Here is a 9,377-nt window from a genome sequence, read left to right as displayed (position 1 = left end):
TATATTTACGCTCTGTTCTTGGTTGGTGCGGCTGTAACGAAACCAAATTTCCCTTAGGATTTATGAAGTATATCTATCTATCTATCTAAAGCCTCAGCTAGACGAGTTCTTCAGTGTACCCTAACTGAGCACCGCTGTGATGGTTTCCCTGACTAGTAAAGCAGCTCCTCAGCCTAAGTGAAATATGCCTTAGCTCGACTATAAACAGCGGTAAACAGGAAGGTTGAGCTAACAGACCTGCCCCTCCTGCACCCAAGTCTTACGAATGGCTAAAATATCATGCTTCAAGGCGTTGAACCCTGCCCTGAGATCACCTGCTTTTCGTACAATACTTTCTGCATTGAGACGTACGCAGATCAGATTATGAATCCCGGCAGGCTCAACCTTTTGCTTCCTGACATTGTCTGAGGTCTGAACAACATCTGTCCCGACAATGACTCCACAATCTGTTAAGGCATTCTGATTCTTTTCCCCCCGCAACTCTAGTTTAAACACCACACCGACCCCTTTTTATGACAAACCTTCCCACTGGGATATTAGTTCCACTGCAGTTCAGGCATAAACTGAGAGAGAGGTGCACAACCAGGAGGAAATCTGCAGATGCTGGAATTTGATGGAGGTGCACAACGTGCGGCGGTGCTGCGCGGCTTCGAGGCTGGAGTCTATACTGCCCCCTAGTGTTCGCTCAGTAGAAGACAGGCTCTGTTGTAGATAGCCGATTTTGGTGACATGCAAACTGCCCAAGTCCTCAAGCTGTTTATATATATGCCCGCGACCGCGTGTATGTGTGTGTGTGTGTGTGTGTGTGTGTGTGTGTGTGTGTGTGTGTATACACAAGTGTATATGTGTGTGCGTGCGTGTGAACACGCGCGCATGTGTAAATATTGCGTGAATGTGGTTAACTGATATACTACATGTGATTGCTATCTTTCTCTCTTATACACATTTTGAGTGCTCTGTGCCGTGTGTGATTGTTGGCGTTGTGTTTATCAGCTTCGTCCTGGCTGTATTCATGGGTATTCACGTATGGTGGAATTACAATTAAACTTACATTAAATTGAATTGAAAGGAAATGCAACCGTCTCTCTGTAGAGGTCGCACATTCCTTGGAAGACAGCCCAATGGTCCACATACCTGAAGCATTCGTTCCGATCCCAACTCCTTGGCCACGTGTTAACCTGGATGTTCTTTGTATTTCCGGCCACACCTGCAGATACATAACTTTGCAAATTCGCCTCCCTTTCCTATCGATGCCACTGGTTCCCATAACGACACAGAGTGACTCTCCCTCAACACTGCACAATCACACACTCACAGGGTTAGAAACTGAGGGAATCTCCCTCCGCACAAACCCATCACAGACTGCGGGGTTCAGACACAGAGTGAAGCTCCCTTCACACCGTCCCTTCCGGCACACCCGGAGTGATACACAAAATGAAGCTCCCTCCACCCCGTCCCCTCACGCACTGCCTGGGTCAGGCATGGAGGGTAGTTCCCTCCACACCATCTCATCACACACTCCAATGGTCAAGACTCAAATTAAAGCTTCCTCACCCCGACCCCTGGTACGATGCTGTGCTGTGCTGTGCTCTTGTATTGAGCAGCTGTGATACTTGCCTAAGGGGGTGTTGCCAAGTACTGACCATACTGTGAGCCAAAACTTTTGCCTCGGTTCCTTTTCGTTTTTTTATGATTTAGAAGCAGTAAAAGATGAAATAAAAGTAGTAGTCTTGCTTAAAATATTAAAGAAACTGCCATCTTCAACTTGATGCCGTTTGGAAATCAAGTTATCTCTTACTCCCTTAGCTATTCACTGGAACAGAAATTTTGACCACGGGTTCCCAAACTTTTGTAAGTCTCTGTATATGGACCAGGAAACGCCCCCGCTCACTCACCCACTTAAGAATCATAGGAAAGGAATGGTGTGCTGAGGGAAGAGGAAGGAAGGGGAGGAGAGTGGAGGCCACAGAAAGGGTGTTCAGCTTGCCGCCTTTGGAGCAGAACGTGTGAGACACCATTTAAATAGAACATAGAACATCGAATAATACAGCACAGTACAGGCCCTTCGACCCACAATGTTGTGCCGACCCTCAAACCCTGCCTCCCATATAACCCCCCACCTTAAATTCCTCCATATACCTGTCTAGTAGTCTCTTAAACTTCACGAGTGTATCTGCCTCCACCAGTGTTCAGGCAGTGCATTCCACGTACCAACCACTCTCTGAGTAAAAAACCTTCCTCTAATATCCCCCTTGAATTCCCAACCCTTACCTTAAAGCCATGTCCTCTTGTATTGAGCAGTGGTGCCCTGGGGAAGAGGCACTGGCTATCCGCTCTATCTATTCCTCTTATTAACTTGTACACATTTTCCTGCCGCCCATTTCTGTCTGGAGTCTGTTTAAACGCCCAAATCCCCGAACCTATGTCTGTGAATCAGAGACAGAGCGAGGCTCCCTCCAAACCGTCCCATCACACACATCCGGGGTAAGATACAGAATGAAGCTCCCTCAACACCTTCCCATCACACACTCCCGGAGCCAGGCACAGAGTGAAACGCCCTCCACACCGTCCCATCACACACTCCCTGGGTCAGACACAGAATGCAGCTTCCTGAACACCATCCCATCACACACTCCTGGGTCAGATAGAGAGTGAATCTCACTCAACAGCGTCGCATCACACACTCCCGGGGTCAGACACAGAGTGAATCTCCCTCCACACTATCCCATCACACACCCCCGGAGTCAGACACAGAGTGAATCTCCCTCCACACCGTCCCTTCACACCCCCCCCCCACCTTCTTTTGCTTCTACTATCGACTTGACTTCCCTTGTCAGCCACAGCTGTACTATTTTACTATTTGCGAACTTCTTCATTTTTGGAATACACATGTCCTGCACCTTCCTCATTTTTATTTTCCTGAGAAACGCACGTCATTGCGGCTTTGATGTCATCCCTTGCAGACGGTGGTGGATAAACGGCAGACGGTGTTTAGACCGGTTAAATACTAAGAGATAGCTTGCTGTTAAAGCCGAAGCAGCTTTGATGAGCAGACGGATCTTGCGGTCCGTGTTGGAAGCTCCCTGAATGTGGCTACGGTCACGTAACCCGCGACGGGTTAAAGAATCAGCAGAAATGGAAAACACCTCGGAGTCCAGTATTGCTATTAACTAATAGTATTTAGAAGAAACCATAGAAACCATAGAAAAAACTACAGCACAGAAACAGGCCTTTTGGCCATTCTTAGCTGTGCCGAACCATTTTCTGCCTAGTCCCACTGACTTGCACACGGACCATATCCCTCCATACACCTCCCATCCATGTATCTGTCCGATTTATTCCTAAATGTTAAAACAGAGACCGCATTTACCACCTCGTCTGGCAGCTCATTCCATACTCCCACTACTCTCTGTGTGAAGAAGCACCCCGTAATATTCCCTTTAAACTTTTCCCCCCTCACCCTTAACCCATGTCCTCTGGTTTTTTTCTCCCCTTGCCTCAGTGGAAAAAGCCTGCTTGCATTCACTCTATCTATACCCATCATAATTTTATATACCTCTATCAAATCTCCCCTCATTCTTCGACGCTCCGGGGAATAAAGTCCTAACTTATTCAACCTTTCTCTGTAACTGAGTTTCTCAAGTCCCGGCAACATCCTTGTAAACTTTCTCTGCACTTTTTTCCAACTTATTAATATCCTTCCTGTAATTTAGTGACCAAAACTGAACACAATACTGCAGATTAAGCTTCATGAATGTCTTTTACAACCTCATCATAACATTCCAGCTCTTATACTCAATGCTTTGATTAATAAAGGCCAATGTACCAAATGCTCTCGTTCCGACCCTATCTACCTGTGACGCCACTTTTAGGGAATTTTGTGTCTGTATTCCCAGATCCCTCTGTTTCACTGCACTCCTCAGTGCCTTACCATTAACCCTGTATGTTCTACCCTGGCTTGTCCTTCCAACGTGCAATACTTAAAGCAATGAAGAGACGGAGGACAAGTTTGCTCGCAGTTAGTTTTTACAATGTCTTCTGCGATGGTGATGTGCCTCTCATGTGAGATGTGGTAGTTTGCGGGGACGCCCATCTCCCGCAGAGTCACATCTGCCAGAAGTGCATACGGCTGGGCGATATGGAAGAACATGTAAGGAATCTGGATCAGCAGCTGGATAACCTTGGACTCATAAGGGAGAATGAGGCAGTCATAGATGAGAACTACAGGGAGGTAATCACACCTAGGCTGTCGGAAGCAGGTCATTGTGTGACAGTCAGAGGGGGGAAAGCGAAACTGAGCAGACAGGTAGCGCAGAACATCCCCGTAGCCATTCCACTGAATAATAAGTTTACCGTCCTGGTTACTGTAGGCGCGGACGACCGACCAGGTGTGAGCCACATTGGCAGGGCCTCCGGCACTGAGTCTGACCCTGTGGTGCAGAAGGGTGGGACGGAGAAGAGGAGAGCTGTCGTCATTGGAGACTCTATAGTCAGGGGAGCAGACAGGAGATTTTGTGGACGTGAGAAGGACACCCGCATGGTTTGTTGCTTCCCGGGTGCCGGGGTCCGGGATGTCTCTGACCGGGTGCACGGCATCCTGGTACGAGAGAGTAAGCAACCAGAAGTCGTGATACATGTTGGGACCAACGGCATAGGCAAGAAGAGGGATGAGGTTCTGAAGTGTGAGTTTCGGGAACTAGGCAGAAGGCTGAGAACAGTACCTCAAGGGTGGCGTTTTCAGGATTGCTGCCAGTGCTACGTGACAGTGATGGTAAGAATTGGAGGAGATGGCAGTTGAATGCATGGCTGAGGAGTTGGTGGAGGGAGCAGGGTTTTAGATTTTGGATCATTGGGATCTCTTCTGGGGAAGGTGGGTCCTGTGCAGATGGGATGAGTTGCACATGAACCCGAGGCGGAGCAATATCCTTGCAGGTAGGTTTGCCAGCATGGCTTCGGATGGTTCAAGCTAATTTGCGAGGGGGATGAGACCCGCAGCGGTAGAGCAGTGAAAGAAGTGCATGGAGTAAAGCCAGATCTAACATACAGAGAGGCGTTGAGGAAAGAGAAGCAGAATAAACGGTGTAAAGGTAGTGAGGCAGAAGGGCTGAAATGTGTGTACCTCGATGCAAGAAGCATCAGGAACAAAGGTGATGAGCTGACTGCTTGGATACATACATGGGATTATGATGTAGTGGCTATTACAGAGACTTGGCTGGCACCAGGGCAGCAGTGGATTCGCAATATTCCTGGATTTCAGTTCTTTAAAAGGGATAGAGATGTGGGAAAAGGGGAGGAGGGGTGACAGTACTATTCAGGGATACTATTACAGCTACAGAAAGAGTGCGTAATGTAACCTCATCCTCTTCTGCGTCAGTCTGGGTGGAAGTCAGGAACAGGAAGGGAGCAGTTACTCTATTCGAGGTATTCACTACGCCCTCTGGAAGCAGCAGAGAGTCAGAGGAGCAGATTGGGAGGCAGATTTTGGAAAAGTTCAAAGATAACAGGGTTGTTACCATGGGTGGCTTTAACTTCCCTTATATTGATTGGCACCTGATTAGTTCCAGGGATTTGGATGGGGGCAGAGATTGTTAAGTGTGTCCAGGACGGATTCCTGTCATAGTATGTGGACAGGCCGACTAGGGGGAATGCCATACTAGTTCTAGTATTAGGTAATGAACCGGGTCAGGTCACAGATCTCTCAGTGGGTGAGCATCGGGGGGACAGGGACCACCGCACCTTAGCTTTTAGCATAATCATGGAAAAGAATAGAATCAGATAGGACAGGGAAAAGTTTAATTGGGGAAAGGCAAGTTATGAGGTTATAACGCTAGAACTTGTGAGTATGAATTGGGATGATGTTTGTGCAGGGGAATGTACTATGGACATGTGGTCGATGTCTAGAGATCTCTTGCAGGATGTTAGGGATAAATTTGTCCCGGTGAGGAAGATAAAGAATGGTAGGGTGAAGGAGCCATGGGTGACAAGTGAGGTGGAAATCTAGTCAGGTGGGAGAAGGAAGCATACATGATGTTCAGGAAGAAAGGATCAGATGGGTCTATTGAGGAATATAGGGAAGCATGAAAGGAGCTTAAGAAGGGACTGAGAAGAGCAAGAAGGGGGCATGAGAAGGCCTTGGCGAGTAGGGTAAAGGAAAACCCCAAAACATTTTTCAATTACGTGAAGAAAAAAAGGATGACAGAAGTGAAGGTAGGACCGATTAGAGATAAAGGTTGGAAGATATGCCTGGAGGCTGTGGAAGTGAGCGAGGTCCTCAGTGAATACTTCTCTTCGGCATTCACCAATGAGAGGGAACTTGATGATGGTAAGGACAATATGAGTGAGGTTGATGTTCTGGAGCATGTTAATATTAAGGGGGAGGAGGTGTTGGAGTTGTTAAAATATATTAGGACGGATAAGTCCCCAGGGCCTGACGGAATATTCCCCAGGCTGCTCCATGAGGTGACGGACGAGATTGCTGAGTCTCTGACTAGGACTTTTATGTCCTTGTTGTCCACGGAAATTGTGCCGGAGGATTGGAGGAAGGCGAATATTGTCCCCTTGTTCAAAAAAGGTAGTAGCGATAGTCTGGGTAATTATAGAAGAGTGAGCCTTACGACTGCGGTGGGAAAGCGGTTCGAAAAGATTCTTAGAGATAGTTTCTGTGAGCGTTTAGAGAAACATGGTCTGATCAGGGATAGGCAGCATGGCTTTGTTAAGGACTGATCGTGTCTAGCAAGCCGTATAGAGTTCTCTGAGGAGGTGGCGAGGTATATAGATGAGGGTAGTGTAGTGGATGTGATCTATATGGATTTTAGTAAGGCATGTGACAAGGTTCCACACGGTAGGCTTATTCAGAAAGTTAGAAGGCATGGGATCCGGGGAAGTTTGGCCAGATGGAATCAGAATTGGCTTGTCTGCAGAAGAAAGAGGGTCGTGGTACAGGGAGTAGATTCAGATTGGAGGATTGTGACTAGTGGTGCCCCACAAGGATCTGTTCTGGGACCTGTACTTTTCGTCATTTTATTAACGACCTGTATGTGGGGGTAGAGGGGTGGGTTGGCAAGTTTTCATACGACCCAAATGTCGGGGGTGCTATAGATAGTGTAGAGGGTTGTCGAAGATTGCAGAGATACATTGATAGGATGCAGAAATCGGCTGATAAGTGGCAAACGGAGTTCAACCAGGAGAAGTGTGAGGTGGTGTACTTTGGAAGGACAAACTCCAAGGCAGAGTACAAAGAAAATGGCAGGATTCTTGGTAGTGTGGAGGAATAGAGGGATCTGGAGCTACATGACAGCAGATCACTGAAAGTTGCCTCACAGGTAGATAGGGCAGTTAAGAAAGCTTAAGAAGTGTTATGTTTCATAAGTCGAGGGATAGAGTTTCAGATTCGCGATGTAATGATGTAGCTCTATAAAACTCTGGTTAGGCCACATTTGGAGTACTGTGTCCAGTTCTGGTCGCCTCACTGTTGGAAGGATGGGGAAGCATGGGAAAGGGTACAGATGTGATTTACCAAAATACTACCTGGTTTAGAGAGTATCCATTATGATCAGAGATTAAGGGAGCTAGGGCTTTACTCTTTGGAGAGAGGGAGAATGAGATGTGACATGATCGACGTGTACAAGATAATAATAGGAATTTATAGAGTGGATAGCCAACGCCTTTTACCCAGGGCACAACTGCTCAATCCAGAGGACATGGCTTTAAGGTAAGGGGTGGGAAGTTCAAGGGGGATATTAGAGGAAGTTTTTATTTTATACTCAGAGATTGGTTCGTCCGTGGAATGCGCTGCTACTGTCAGTGGTGGAGGCAGATACACACCTGAACTTTAAGAGACTGCTAGACAGGTGCATGATGAATTTAAGTCGGGGTTTATACGGGAGGCAGCGTTTGATGGTCGGCACAACATAGTGGGCCGAAGGGCCTGTACTCTGCTGTACTCTTCTATGTCTATGTCTAAATGAAGCTGAACCCAGGAGCTATTCATGTAGCCAGTCCAAAATTAGAATAAGCTTCTTCAATCAGAGCAGCAAACAGAAAAAGGGAAAACCAGAAAACCTGGAATAAGGAACGATGAACCGGACTGTGAAGCGGAATGTGGACTTCACGGACCAGACCAAGAGAGACAATCTCCTTTTTAAACGGACATTCCTCCATCCTGAGGCCGTGTTGACTAGTTTTATTATCGCCTCCGCTCACAACGTAGGAAGCCTTATCTCCACAGCTAATCTATCGGAGATCTTGAACATTTGATAGGTTTCAGTGAGGTCTCCACTCATTTTCCAGAATTCCATTGAGTACAGATCCAGATCAAATGCTCCTCCTGTGAAAAGTGTTTCAATGCCGGAACAAAAGGGTGCAGAGGGGATTTACAAGGATGTTGCCTGGATTGGAGAGCATCCATAATGAGAATAGGTTGAGTGTATTCGGACTTTTCTCCTTGGAGCGACGGAGATGAGAAGTGACCTGATAGAGGTGTATAAGATGATGAGAGGCATTGATCACGTGGATAGTCAGAGGCTTTTTCCCAGGGCTGAAAGCGGACAAAGGGACACAAGGGGACAGGGGTTTAAGGTGCTAGGGAGCAGGTAAAGAGGAGATGTCAGTAGTAAGTTTTTCACTCAGAGTGGTGAGTGCGTGGAATCGGCTGCCGGAAACAGTGGTGGAGGCCGATAGGATAGAGTATTTTAAGAGACTTTTGGATCGATACATGGAGCATAGAAATATAGAGGGCTATTGGTAAGCCTAGTAATTTCTGAGGCAGGGATATGTTCGTCACAACACTGTGGGCGAAGGGACTGTATTGTGCTGTAGGTTTTCAATGTTTCTACGTTTCCAATCATTTTCGTTCACCTCTATGGAACAGCGTCGAAAGTTAGCACATCCTTTTCGTCAAAGGAGCACAAATTGACTCACAATATACCCCAACTTAGGCCTCACCAGTGTCTTTTAAAACCTTACAATCAAACCTTTGCATTTATAATCTCGCCCTCTGGAAAGGAATGCGAGCATTTGATTTGCTTTTCTCACCACCGACTCCTGTAAGTGAACCAACAGAGAATCGTGCAACAGGATCCACAAGTCCCTTTGCGCCTCAGCTATTTTTTTTCTCTCCGTTTAGAAAAAAACGTTTATAATTTTTTTTTTCTTTTCTAAGAAGGTACGTGACAATATACTTCCCCACACTGCACTCCATCTGCTACTGCTTTGCTCAGTTCCCTAATCTGTCTTCAACACCACCTGCAGATTGGAAATGCTACGAGCGACCTGCACTGACTGCGGTTTCCCGATGAGGAATTCAAACGTTCTGTTGCAGAGGGAGATAGCCTGTCCCAGGCTTTGCAGCCTGTTGGATAGAACTGAGGACGTGACTG

The sequence above is a fragment of the Mobula birostris genome, chromosome 13 (assembly GCF_030028105.1).
Source record: "Mobula birostris isolate sMobBir1 chromosome 13, sMobBir1.hap1, whole genome shotgun sequence".
Taxonomy (NCBI): domain Eukaryota; kingdom Metazoa; phylum Chordata; class Chondrichthyes; order Myliobatiformes; family Myliobatidae; genus Mobula; species Mobula birostris.
The sequence above is the reverse complement of the archived record's forward strand: the minus strand, read 5'-3'. Positions refer to the sequence as shown.